The sequence below is a fragment of the Malaclemys terrapin genome, chromosome 8 (assembly GCF_027887155.1).
Source record: "Malaclemys terrapin pileata isolate rMalTer1 chromosome 8, rMalTer1.hap1, whole genome shotgun sequence".
Lineage (NCBI taxonomy): Eukaryota > Metazoa > Chordata > Testudines > Emydidae > Malaclemys > Malaclemys terrapin.
The window spans coordinates 57,326,925-57,340,650 of record NC_071512.1 but is presented as its reverse complement, the minus strand read 5'-3'; the positions used below and the strand labels follow the sequence as shown (position 1 = coordinate 57,340,650).

Below are 13,726 nucleotides of genomic sequence, written 5' to 3'. Positions count from 1 at the left end.
TTTCGCTTAATAGAATAAAGTTTGCTTTCAAACCAACACAATTCTTTTATTAAAAGACAACAACTCAAGGAGAGAGTCATACGACAAAAATACATCAGAATGGAGGAGGATGGGGGAGGGAAGGCCTCCAGAGAAGGAGGGATCCCAGGACAGCTACAGATTTGTGTATGTCCTGGGATCATACCCAACCTTCTCCTTTGGAGTACAATGCAGCAGGTGCTGTACTTCAGCAGGGCTAAACTGCAGAGGGATAGGGGTTGAGTGCAGTGGGAGTCAACACTGCTGGACTGTGAGGAGGGAAGATTGGAATGCTGCGGGTAGAGAGTGGAGCCAGGAGGTTGATAACAGTGTGTTGGTGGTGTGTGGGGGTGCATGGGAAAGAGTTTTGTGACAGCGGCTGCAGGGGAGGACGGGCGCAGAACTGCTCGTTTGAAAAGCTAGTATCGCCTGAAGCGTGTCCGCTTGGCGCTCCATAATGTTTAAGAGCTGCTCCGTGGCTTCTTTCTGGCGTGCTGCATTCTCCTTTCAGTCCCTCTTCTCGCTGTCCCGCCACTCCTTCAATTTCTGTTTCTCAGCAGCGGAGTGCATCATAACCTCATGCAGAAAGTCCTCCTTAGTTCTTCATGGCCACTTTCTAATTCTGTGCAGCCGTTCTGCCAACGATAAGGGAGGCTGGCCTCCCCAGGACATCTCTGTGAAGTTTAAATGCAATATTTTACAGAAGCAGTATTGTTTGCAACACAGACAACACTGATTCAGTGCTTTAAAACACAGCCAGTATTCACACACCTGTCACTAAGTGGCTGACCCCAGGCAAGCACACATGAGCCACAAGACCCCCAAAATGGTGAGTAGCCACAGAGGCAGGGTGAATCACTCTTCCCGGACCCTGCTGTACACTGGGCACGTGGCTCTTAGGGAGAGCCAGCACTGTAGCCGGGGCCTGATAATCATTCCTGTCCCCACACTTTCCACAGGATGTGATCATTATGGAAGATCTCACTGCTGAGGGTGAGCAGGGAATCAAGGGAGGGTCTTCTCCAAGACTGCGGCTTCCGCCCTGGCCCTTAGGTAGTTCACCTATGTGCAGCAATGGTCCTTCCCCTCCGCCCACCCCATGACAGCACAGTGGCACGGGAAAGTTACTATTAATGGGGCAAGAAACAAAGCAGCTCTGCCGAGGAACCTGCATCAGAGGATTGCCCAGTATCTCCAAGGGTTTCCTGGAGATCTCGGAGGGAGATTCCCATGAAGTGAGGGAATCTATCAACAGCCTGTTCCACTGCTCAGAATAGGCATGCGGTGGGAGACAAGCCTGCTTTTTGCAACTCTCCTGCCCCCAACAAATCACTTCAGCAATTCCCAAAATCAGATCCTCTCCTGTTTGGGTTTCACCAAAATCCGACGGCTGTGATTGACTAGGCTCCTCCGGGGTAGAAAAGAGCTCCTGACAGCATGCATCCCTGGCCTCTGAGCCACCCTCTGCCTCTGGGTCCCCCTCCCCCTCTTCGTCCAAGATTTCCTCCTCCTGGCTCGGTCCACTCTCAACTGGCACGTGAGCCAACGAAGTATCCACAGGGGCCTTTGCAGTGGAAGCGGGGTCACCACCAAGTATCACGTCCAGCTCTTTGTAGAACTGGCAGCTCACGGGCACAGCACCGGAGCGGCGGTTTGCCTTCCAGGCCTTGTGGTAGGCATTCCACAGCTTCTTCACTTTTACCTACACTGCAATGTGTCCCGGTCATGGCCCCTTTCTATCATGCACCGTGAAATCTGTCCATAGGTGGTATAATTCCTACAGCTAGAGTGCAGCTGGGACTGCACAGTTTCCTCTCTGCAAATGCCGATGAGGTCCAGCAGCTCGGCATTGCTCCAAGCGGGGGATCACCTAGTGTGAGGAGCAGGCATGGCCACCTGGAAAGATGCGCTGAGACTACTGCATGCATCACCGAGCAAACAGGAAGAGGATTTTCAAATTTGCAAAGGAATGTACAGGGTGGAGATGACAGTTGGTCACCTGAGGGCAGGGCAATAAAGTTCAAACCGATGATCAGAGAGGTGAGAAGAGGCATTGTGGGACACCTCCTGGAAACCAACTGCAGCACTGTAATCACCACGGTGTCTACACTGGCACCACAGCGCTGTAGGCCCAGTGCAGAAAGCTCTACCCCTCTCATTGGGGTGGTTTTTTTAGAGCGCTACAACTGCGCAGTTTCTGCACACTAAGTGGCTTGGCAGTGTGTACACCTCGGGAGTTACAGGACAGAAAGCTGCTTTACTGCGCAGAAACTTGCTGGTGTAGACGGGGCCATCCTAATAACATATACATACCAAGAATGCTGCTGAAACTGAACCAGTGCTGATTACTCCGGGGTGGGAGGGTGTTTCTGCATAACTGTGTGCCTGCAGAAAACACTCCTCCCCCTGCAGAATTCCTATGCTTCCCTGCGGAAAATGGCAGGGAAGCAAAGGGAAGCCGTGGAAGGGGGGGGGGAAAGCGGGGCAACCATGGGCGTAGTTTTTTTTTGGGGGGGGGGGGGGGATTTCCTCCCTCCAGAAGCGAGGCATGGGGGGGGGGACACACAGGGTTATGTGCCACTGCCCCCACCCCCAATCATTTCTGCAAGCTCAGAGCTGCCCAGTTGAAGGAGGCTGGGTCTTGGCTCCACTGACTCTGCAGCTGAACACCGCCTTCTGGGTCCTAGTGCCAGTCCTTCTTTCCTTCTGTGTGCTGGGAGCCTTCCTGTTTTCTGTGCAACAGTGAGTGGCTGCAGTGGGGCTGGGTAAGGAGGTGTGTGAGGGGAAGAGATAGTGGGGAAGAAAAGGAGTGGAATAGGGCAGGAGAAGGGGAATGCAGGAATGAGGGGAGGGGGAAGGAGAAGAAAAGGGGATAGGGAAATTGCAGGGGGAACTGGGAGCCCGGCATGCGGCATCCCCTCGGAAGCAGCTGGGGCTCCCCCGTTAAGCAGGCCCATTGAACCCTCACCCTGACAAGCCCTACCCCCCTACACCTGAACCCTGCCCCGAGCCTCCCACACCCAGACCCCCACCCCACTGATCCCCAACCAACTACATTTGGACCTCCACCCCATCAAGCCCCCTACACCCAGACCCCCAAGCTGAGCCCCAACCACCTTCACCTGGATCCCCTGCAGAATGCCACTGTCCCTGCACCCGGAACCCCCCAATGAGCCCCTGTGCATCCAGATCTTCCACTGAGCCACCCGCACCCAGATTGCCCCACACAGAAATCTCTCACCCCACACCTGGATTCCCCCACACTATGCCCCTCCACACTTGGATCCTGCTGGGCTGAACCTACCCATCCACACTGGTGCACCTGGCACAGAGGGGCAAGGCCCTGGAGTGTTTCTGGGGCAGGCCCAGCACTTACACTGTGTCAGGATCAGGTGCAGCCTCACTACCGAGTCCCTGTACCAGGGAATGTGGGGAATTCTAGCACAAACCCAAAAATCTCTCCCTTTTTGTTAAAAAAAATAATAATAAAAATTCAAATTTCCGCTTTACTAATGCAACAAGCAGTTCAGAAATTTCCTACTATTCAAGCTAAAGTGAACTGACATTTATACTTATATGGTGTCTGTATTTTGTCTAAAAGCAATATTAAGCTGTCACACATGATTAAAGATCTGTGCCAAGACTGAAATGAAGAATCATTACAGAAACAAACTATCCTATCAATCATCACTGCTGGCCCAGGTTGACAGACGAGACCAGCACTTGAACTCAAAGGCATTAAATGCACATAAGGATTTAGCATACAGCTAATTTAAAAAAACAAAAACACACCATGAAGGACCTAAATCTAACTCCATGTGTGTCAATGAAAGTATTTGGCACGGACATCAGTGGGAACTGGATCAACCTTTGTATCACAATCCAGATTACCCAAAACAGGGGTGTTCATGCCTTCTGTGGCTAGAGCTAAATTACATTTTTAATTATGGTCCATAAGCTAAGGATACAGATTAAGGATCATATACTACACACAATCCATAGCAGCTCTCCCAAGGAGGTCAATAGAAGTTCTGCACAAAGATGAAGCAAATAAGATCTTTATGAAATCACTACCATTTAATATTCTGTCATTTCTGTCCCTTGTTTGCAGATTTGTGTGCCAAATTCTAGTATCTGTGTACATGAGTAAGGCATGCTACTATATCTGCATTCTGTGCATGACTGCCAACCTAAGTTTTAGAAAATATGGCTCTTATATTGTCAAGATTAGACTTCAAAGTTAACCCACTGAGATGAATGGGGGCCATTTAAGACAGCCTGAAAAATCAGATTTAGCCAGTGCTACATCAGCTCACATTTGGAAAGATTTAAAAACAAACAAAAAACAACTCAGCCAACCATCATGAGGGCTAAAAATTTTAAAGAAAACACACAAAACAAAGATTTTAGATTCTTGAGAATCTGAATCTATGATGGAGATTGGTTAAATACATCATACAGGCTAGGAAAGACACCCCTTATCCAACTAACAGACTCATATTTTTAAAATAAGCTCTTTTCTTTTATAAAAAAAAAAGGGGGGGGTGAAGCATAAGAAAGCAGGTTACAAATACAGTAAGCCTTAGCCAGAAATGCACCTCATCACTTTTAGAATGGGGCAGTGCTGGGAAAACAGTACATACTCAGTCCTTAATTCAGACTGCTGGTAATGTATATGATACAAAATGCCCCATGTATCCCCCTGATGTGGAATGCACCCCTTGTGGCAGAGCTGTGCTTCAGAATCACAGCTTTCACTTTTAAAGACCATTCTAGCCCTCACAGTACACTTGGCTCATTTTTTTTAAGTTAACCAAGTTAGTGTTATCTTCCTGAAACAATAGTTCTGGGAGGTATAAATTGCCCATTCAACTCAATAAGGATGTTTTTCTAAGTGATATGCTCTGGTCTAGTTCAAACAGGAACAATTCAGGGAAATCCTATGACCTCCATTATATAGGAGGTCAGACGAGACGATCACAGGCATTTCTGGTCTTATAATATATGAACTCTAACAATTTAAATGCCAATATTGTTAACAATTTCACTGCTGATTATTTTAGCAGAAATACACAAGCTGACTTGCTTACACAACAATTCAAACAGTCACCCACACCTCCACTGGCACCAAAAGCCACAACTATCCTCAATCCAGCTGCCAAAGTCTCTGGCTTCCCCCAACTTCTATGATGCAGTTAGTCCAGCAGTTCTCAAACTGTGGGTCCGGACCCCAAAGTGGGTCTCGACCTTGTTTTAATGGGGTTGTCAGAAGTGGGTTGGGGTGAAGCTTGAGAACCCCTAAGTTAGTCTGATATTGACCATGCCTGTGTGCAATACTGAAAACAGAAGGACAACATAAAAAATGAATTTAATATCAAAACAATTTTATCATTTTCATATTAAAGTAAAAGACTCATTTTAAAAAAATTATCTGGCGGTGTGGCAGAATTGCCAGGCTGCTTTACCAGAGTGCCACAGAATCCAGGAACCTTGCAACAGAATCAGGGCAAGAGTATGTGAGGTCTTACCCGCTATACAGCCTCTGAGTGATGTCTAAGGGCTTGTCCACATTTGAAAGTTAATTAAATAATATTAAATAAATAATAATGGAGATATCCCATCTCCTAGAACTGGAAGGGACCGATAGGTTGTGAATTTAGCTGTTCTTGTCCAACTCCATTTGTGGACACTATTATTCCAGAACAAGAGTGCTTTATTCCTGTTTAGCTTAACCAAGTGGCTTACCTGAGTAACCCAGGAACTATCTCTATGTTTAGCAAACCCTTAGGTACACAGCAGTGAGGTGCATCAAGCTACTCATTTCAAGCAGATTCAGTCAAGCTGTTGAGATTCGTTCACATGCAACTATCAGGAGAAACACCACTTTCAAATCTGCCTAGTCAGCATACAATTTATACAATATAACCCACTATTATCAGATCTAACACTCAGTTTGGTCATCAGTGATACTACATTCTCTGTAGTCTGTTAACTCGTATGTTGTAGCCGCGGTGCTCCCAGGATATTAGAAAGAAAAGGTGGATAAGATGTCTTTTATTGGATCAACTTCTGTTGGTGAGACCCAGCTTGTCAATCTACAGAAAATTTAATTAACCACAAGAATTAGCAGGTTATTCCTCAAGAATTTATCAGCTACAGTGAGTCAGATCATCTGCAGAAAACCAGAAAGTGATATAACTTTTATTGCATACAAGAAAAAGACATTCCATTGCCTGAATATATAAGAGAAGTTCTAAAAGTCAAATAACTCAACCTTATATATAATTGCTTTACATCTACATTTTTGTTACATTTGGTAAGTGAAAACTTTGATCTAGTGGTTAGCCAAAACCAACAGTAATTCTCAGGATTTCAGGCCTCTCTCCCACCATTTTATATATATATATATATATATATAAAAATAATCTTGGCTAACAATATCTACACCAGGTTTAAACCCAGTGATGATCTGAAATAGTTTAACTTTAACCCCTTGTGGTGGAAAGGAGAAGGATTTAAAAAAAAAAAACACACACACTTGTAAAAGAAAAGAATACTGCTGCTCTTGCTCCAACAAACTGCTCACAAGAGAATACTGCAATCCAGAGGTGGAAGTGGGGGGGGGGGAAATCACAATTCTTTGAATATTTCTACATTGCTACAAGACTGTGCGGCACGATGACACTGAACTCTATTCATTCTTCATTGAATTACTTTAATTTAAGATAAGATTCTCCACAGATCAGTTAATCTCCCCCACAAAAAATAAAATAAAATAAAATCAGATTTAACAATCCTTCTTCTTGCCCCATAGTCAATCAAAAGCGGGCACTTGAAATTCCACCCATGTGAAGCATTAGTGATTCACTTTACATTGATTCCTCTGTTTTTCCTGCATGTTCTTGATTAATTATTATACTGGTGTTTTAGCTAGCCCAGACTATGTCTGGACTTTTTTTTTTTTTTTTTTTTTTTGGGGGGGGGGGGGGGGTCATTTAAAAAAAAAAGTGACTCATATGCTGACTTTTCTCCTTGCTTTGTTTCACATTGATTTTTCATTTGGTTCTTTTAAGTGAGTGTTGGGAGAGAAGAAAATAAATTTTTAATGGAATTCAAAATAATCCTGGTATCAAGACATTTGTATCATTTATAACCCTGATGGGACTCCAGTGTTTGATAACTACATTTCTACCTCAATGTATATCATCAGCCCCTAAAGTTTCAAAACCCTGCTCCAATTACACAACAGGCGCTAGCAAATCTTTCTACCCAACACATTACAGTATGTCATTCTTAAAACACAAAATGCCACTGATACAGGCAGAAGCGTGCCACATATTTCATTGGGACTCCACATATTACTTAAGCAGTGAGACACAACAGGCAGTGCTTTTCTTGGCAATTACAGCGGAGCTGTATGTTGGAGCTAGGATGCTGAAAGTCAAGTCATTTTATCCACCCAAGTAGTGAAATAATCACCCTAAAATTCAACACCTGTGGTAGCCTCCTGCTATTATGAAATTGAATAAATACAGAAAACAAACATTTGTCAATGTCAGATCACAGAGTCATAATGCTCTAATTGAAAGTTTTGAACCTATTTTGATTTCACTGGGATACATGTGACATGGCTTTAGATCCAGCCACCAGCTCAGCTTTCCCACAGTCACTCTCACACTAATGTCTATGCCTAGCAAACACACAGATCTGGCACTTTGCTGTCACTTCTCTTCCCCACCCCCCCAGCAAGTAACCCATTTACTAACACAAACATCTTTAAATGTCCACACAAACATCTTTAAATGTCAAACACCACTTCAAGGTACCTGCTTATATGATTTACACTACATTTTGTGAAAAAAAATTATGTGTCTTGGCTGACAATTTATACACCCATTCTGAGTCTGACATGATGTATAAAAATTACAAACTGTAACATTACAAAAATAAATTTATAATGAAAACACAAAAAAATTCAGCTGCAATACTTCTAGCAGGAATTCCTACAATAAATCAAATCTTTGTCACAGAATGAATGAATGACATATATTTAAAGAACTTGCCCAAGCTATCCAAAAATAGTTTCACACATGTTTTCAAATACAGATATATTCTTTAAATCTTTTTAAAAAAAACCTTTCCCATCACTAGGGATCTCATGCAGCACTGCATCTCACCAATACCCAACAGGAATAATGGTATTAGAATTTGACCTCTGTTTGTGTTGGGTATCACCTTACTCCACTTGATCCTCTTGATTTCAATGGGATTATTCATGGACTAAGAAATCTAGCCCAAATATTTTTATAGAAATTTAGCATGCACCCCAAAAGGACAGGAAGACATTTAAACTAAAAAAAAGAACTAATTAAAATTATTGTTTTATACATTAATTTAAACAATGTTAGAGGTGGGCAAGTGCTCTCAAAAGGCTGTCAAACTAAAACACCAAGCAAAACTTTTAAGCAAGAAGTGCTGTCAAAATGGTACTGGAAACAGTGTAAATGCTAGCGTGGACACTAGCCTTCACAATTCCTTGACAAAAAGACTTGCCTCAACCAAGTCTTTTTGATACCCTATTGAAAATTATGTCCATTCTATGCCAGCAGTTAAACATTCAATACCCACTGTTCACAACTGTGAAGGTGTGCACATGGCTTCAAAAAAAAAAAAAATAGAGCAAAAAACTGATGCTAGCACAGTGGTTTTGTCAGTAGGTGAAAGCAAGACATTTACCACCCCTCTCTCAAAAAATAACTGCCCCAGGCTATGTGAAATAGCATCCTCTTGCATTTTCCCCCAAATGCATGTACCCATCTTGCCCTCTCTGTGGTTTGCACTGTTGTTCGCTGTTACGACGCAGCTCTATTTACCTCGCACCGCGGCTCTTTGTGTGTATTCTGCCCCTGTGGGATTGCCAGCAATAAATCGAGGGACCCGCAGGGGCTGCCATCCCCTTTAGGGATTAATCAACGTTTGCAAAGCGCTCTGGGGGGTGCAAAGCACTGTGTAGATGCTCAGCGAGACCTGGGGTGATGGGGGAGAATAGCCCTGACATGTCTGACACAAACCCACTGCCAGCAAGATAATCACCCGGAGCCAATCCCGCCCGCCCCAGGCACAGAGGAGTCTGTGCCCCCAGCACAGAGACGGGGAAGCAGAACCCAGACAGCTCAGGCTGGGGAGAAACCCAGACAACGACATCTCCTTACTGATGAGCAGCGAACACACCCGCCGCAAAGGGGTCACGTTTGTGGGGAGCCTCGGACCCTGGGGCCCCCTCGCCGGAGCATGGGGAGACCGGGGTTAAACACCGCTGGGACGAAGGGTCCCACCGTGGGGAGCCGCCAGGACTAACCCCCGGTTGCAGCACGAAGGGGCCCCGCCCGGGGAGCCGGCGAAGGATGGGCTGCGATCCCCAGGCAGCTCTGGCCACCCCAGCCCCGACAGGGGAAAAGACCCAGCCCAGCCCAGCCCAGCCCCGCCCGCTGCCCCCTCACTCACCGGCCGCGAGCTCTCCCCTCGGCCGAGCCCCGTCTCCGGCGGCCGGAGCAGCCACAGCCCCAACAGCACAATATGGCGAGCGGCAGCCTCCGCAATGGAGCTCGGGAAATAGAAGGGAGTTACATATTCATGGCCGGGGCCGGGCAGGGGGAGCGGGGATGGGACCGGGCTTCCCGAAGCCCCCTCCCCCGGCGGGGAGCGAGACTGCTCAGCTAGCGGGAACCCAGCCCTTCCCTCTCCTCACTCCCGGCTGCACAGCCCTCTTCAGCAGCCCCTTCGCGCCTCCACCCCCCCGGGCTGCACAGCCCCCCTCAGCCTAGATCCAGCCCCCTGCACAGACTCCTTCAGCCTAGATCCAGCCCCCCAGTGCCACTGCCCGCCCCCGGGCTGCACAGCCCTGCTCAGCCTAGCTCCAGTGCCATTGCCCCCTTAGGCTGCACATCCCCCTCCTCCCCCCAACTGCACATCGCCCCTCAGCCTAGCTCCAGCCCCCCAATGCCACTGCCACCCCGGGCTGCACATCCCCCCAACTGCACATCGCCCCTCAACCTAGCTCCAGACCCTCAGTGCCACTGCCCTGCACACACACCCACCCCCCAGGCTGCACAGCCCCCCTCAGCCTAGCTCCAGCCTCTAAGTGCTGCTGCACATCCCCCCTGCTGCACAGCCCCCTTCAGTGCTGCCCCCTGGCAGCACAACCTTCGTTGGCCTAGCTCCAGCCCCTCAGTGTCCCATCTCAGCCTAACTCCAGCAGCTCAGGCCCAAGCCCTGCACTCCCGCACCCAATGCCTTCATCTTCACTCTGCACTAACAGGCTGAAGCTCTGTGTTCCTTCCCTTTTGGCTTCTCCCTTCAGGCTCCCCACCCCTCATCTTGGTTCAGCCTATTAGTGCAGAGCCCTATGCTTTTCTCACTCTCTATCCCCCATTTTACCTCTAATCCTTTGTTACAGAGCTCTTCGTTTTCACCCCACATAACCTTTACCCCTAGGCATTGAACCTTATGCGGAACCCAAGGAATGCTCCCCCTTTACCCTCTCTAGCTGAGCTCCAGGTGTTCAGTGCAGAGCCTGGGCTGCCCCATTAGCACTCCCTGAGTGCTAATGCTTGGGCTGCTACCTAATCCTGAGGTTTAGCCTTCTATTCCGCCTCTCCTAGCGCCCCCCACCTCCACCCCTTGGCCCCTTAAGCTGTGCTCCAGACATGGAGATGCAGTACCCTCTATTCCTCTATCCTATCCCAACTCTCCCAGCTGAGCTCCAAGTTTCCTTTAGCTGAGTCCAAAATGTAACTACTACAGCAGAAACCCTTTTCTACTGTTTTGTATTATTCAATACTTTCCAGATGATGAAACCGAACCAAGGAATAGAAAATACTTTTCAGCACTCCTCCCTTTCTTTGTTCAACATCACACACTTGAATTAAGAAACTGAACCAGTGAAGCCCACTGGAGGAGGAAGATGCAATACAATATGAGGATACCAGGAGGGAGCAGTAGTTTTTTATTGTGCTACAATAAGACATGTTGGGCTGCATTTGTGTTTTCACATTTACCACTGACTTCAAGAGACAGCTTATATCTGATTTCCAGATGAGACCTTGAACTGGGGTCTGTAGTACTTGTCATTAGATAGCTCATGGTCTTTCTGGCAATACTTGTCTCACTGTGTCCCAGTGCCAGTTTGGGTAACTACCTTTTACCTGCCTACATTTTTCTCCTGCAATTTCAGTAGGATGTGTTCCATTCTTTTCTCTCCTTAAAAGTTTTCTTGTGTTATGTGGATTGCATGTGTGAGGCATGAAATATATCTGTTTGTGAATCACCATGCAAAGCTAAAGGAGTATAAAAACAACAAGGAGTCTGGTGGCACCTTAAAGACTAACAGATTTATTTGGGCATAAGCTTTCGTGAGTAAAAACCTCACTTCTTCGGATAAAAACCTCACTTCTTCGGATGCATCCGAAGAAGTGAGGTTTTTACTCACGAAAGCTTATGCCCAAATAAATCTGTTAGTCTTTAAGGTGCCACCAGACTCCTTGTTGTTTTTGTAGATACAGACTAACACGGCTACCCCCTGATAAAGGAGTATATAAATTCCTAAACATGCACACATACACTCACACACACACAAAAGTTAAGATAGAATTAAGGTTGCGACAATGTCCCTAATTTTGGGGGGGGGGATTACAGAGTTATTGTAGTTACCCCCAAAACAATTACAGATTCAGGAAAGTCTGATTTCCTGTGAAACCATTATGAGTGCATTTTAGTGTTTGTGGTTCCAGATTAAACTGTTTTTTACAGACATTTGTGTTTATTTCATAGTTTTTCCTCATGGTGTCACTCCAGTTGTTGAAGTACTAGTATAACTTCTGTTGTTATAAACTCTACTTAAGGCCTGGTCTACACTACGAGTTTAATTCAAATTTAGCAGCGTTAAATCGAATTAACCCTGCACCCGTCCACACAACGAAGCCATTTACTTCGACATAAAGGGCTCTTAAAATTGATTTCTGTACTCCTCCCCAACGAGGGGAGTAGCGCCGAAATCGACATTGCCATTTCGAATTAGGGTTAGTGTGGCTGCAATTCGATGGTAGTGGCCTCCAGGAGCTATCCCACAGTGCACCATTGTGACCGCTCTGGACAGCAATCTGAACTCGGATGCACTGGCCAAGTAGACAGGAAAAGCCCCGCGAACTTTTGAATTTCATTTCCTGTTTGCCCAGTGTGGAGAGCACAGGTGACCACACAGAGCTCATCAGCACAGGTAACCATGCAGTCCGAGAATCAAAAAAGAGCACCAGCATGGACCGTACGGGAGGTACTGGATCTGATTGCTGTATGGGGAGAGGATTCCATGCTAGTAGAACTACGTTCCAAAAGACGAAATGCCAAAACTTTTGAAAAAATTTCCAAGGGCATGATGGAAAGAGGCCACAATAGGGACTCACTACAGTGCCGCATGAAAGTTAAGGAGCTCAGACAACCCTACCAGAAAACCAAAGAAGCAAACGGAAGATCCAGGTCAGAGCCGCAGACATGCCACTTCTACGCTGAGCTGCATGCAATTCTAGAGGGGGCCGCCACCACTACCCCACCCTTGACCGTGTATTCCGAGGAGGGGATAATCTCAGCCATGCCTGAGGATTCTGCGGACAGGGAAGATGAGGAGGAGAACGAGGACGACGAGCTTGCGGAGAGCACACAGCACTCTGTTCTCCCCAACAGCCAGGATCTTTTTCTCAGCCGGACTGAAGTACCCTCCCAACCCTCCCAAGGCAATATCCCAGACCATGAAGCCATGGAAGGGACCTCTGGTGAGTGTACCTTTGTAAATATAAAACATGGTTTAAAAGCAAGCTTTTTTAATGATTAATTTGCCCTGAGGACTTGGGATGCATTCACGGCCAGTACAGCTACTGGAAAAGTCTGTTAACGTATCTGGGGATGGAGCGGAAATCCTCCAGGGACATCTCCATGAAGTTCTCCTGGAGGTACTCCAAAAGCCTTTCCAGAAGGTTTCAGGGCAGTGCAGCCTTATTCCGTCCTCCATGGTAGGACACGTGACCGCGCCATGCTAGTAGCAAGTAATCTGGTATCATTGCATGACAAAGCCTGGCAGCATATGGTCCCGGTGTTTGCTGGCATTCAAGCAACATGCGTTCTTTATCTCTGTTATCCTCAGGAGAGTGATATCGTTCATGGTAACCTGGTTGAAATACGGGAATTTAATTAAGGGGACAGAGGTGACCGTTCCTACTGGGTTGTTTGCCTGTGGCTGAAAAGAAATCCTTCCCTGCAGTTAGCCAAGCCGGGAGTGTGGGGGGGGATCATCGGCGCTGAGTTTTCGCGTTTGGCTAGCAGGGATCTTCCCTGATACCAGCCACGCAGTGGGGGGAGGGGTAAAGAGATCATCCCAGAGAATTGGATGGGGGGGGGTTAAGTTTAGTTTCTGCAGGGATCTTCCCTGATACCAGCCACGCGGTGGGGGGAGGGATAAAGCAATCATCCCAGAGAATTGGATGGGGGGGGATTAAGTTTGGTTTCTACAGGGATCTTCCCTGATACAAGCCACACGGTGCGGGGAGGGATAAAGCGATCATCCCAGAGAATTGGATGGGGGGGGCTAAGTTTGGTTTCTGCTGCTGCACATTAACAGGAAAACCACAGCACTCAACGGGCTTTGCTTGGTATGTGGGAA

At 46.9% G+C, this 13,726-nt stretch overlaps 1 protein-coding gene across 1 annotated transcript in view; it reads right to left on the bottom strand.

Moving 5' to 3' along the window:
* RNF2 (ring finger protein 2) overlaps window positions 1-9,797 on the bottom strand; it is a 48,255-nt gene extending 38,458 nt beyond the window's left edge. The window contains exon 1 of the mRNA XM_054036700.1: window positions 9,523-9,797. The gene's annotated coding sequence lies outside the window, so the exon portion shown is untranslated. The remainder of the gene's footprint in view (window positions 1-9,522) is intronic.
* Between the last annotated feature and the right edge of the window lie 3,929 nt (window positions 9,798-13,726).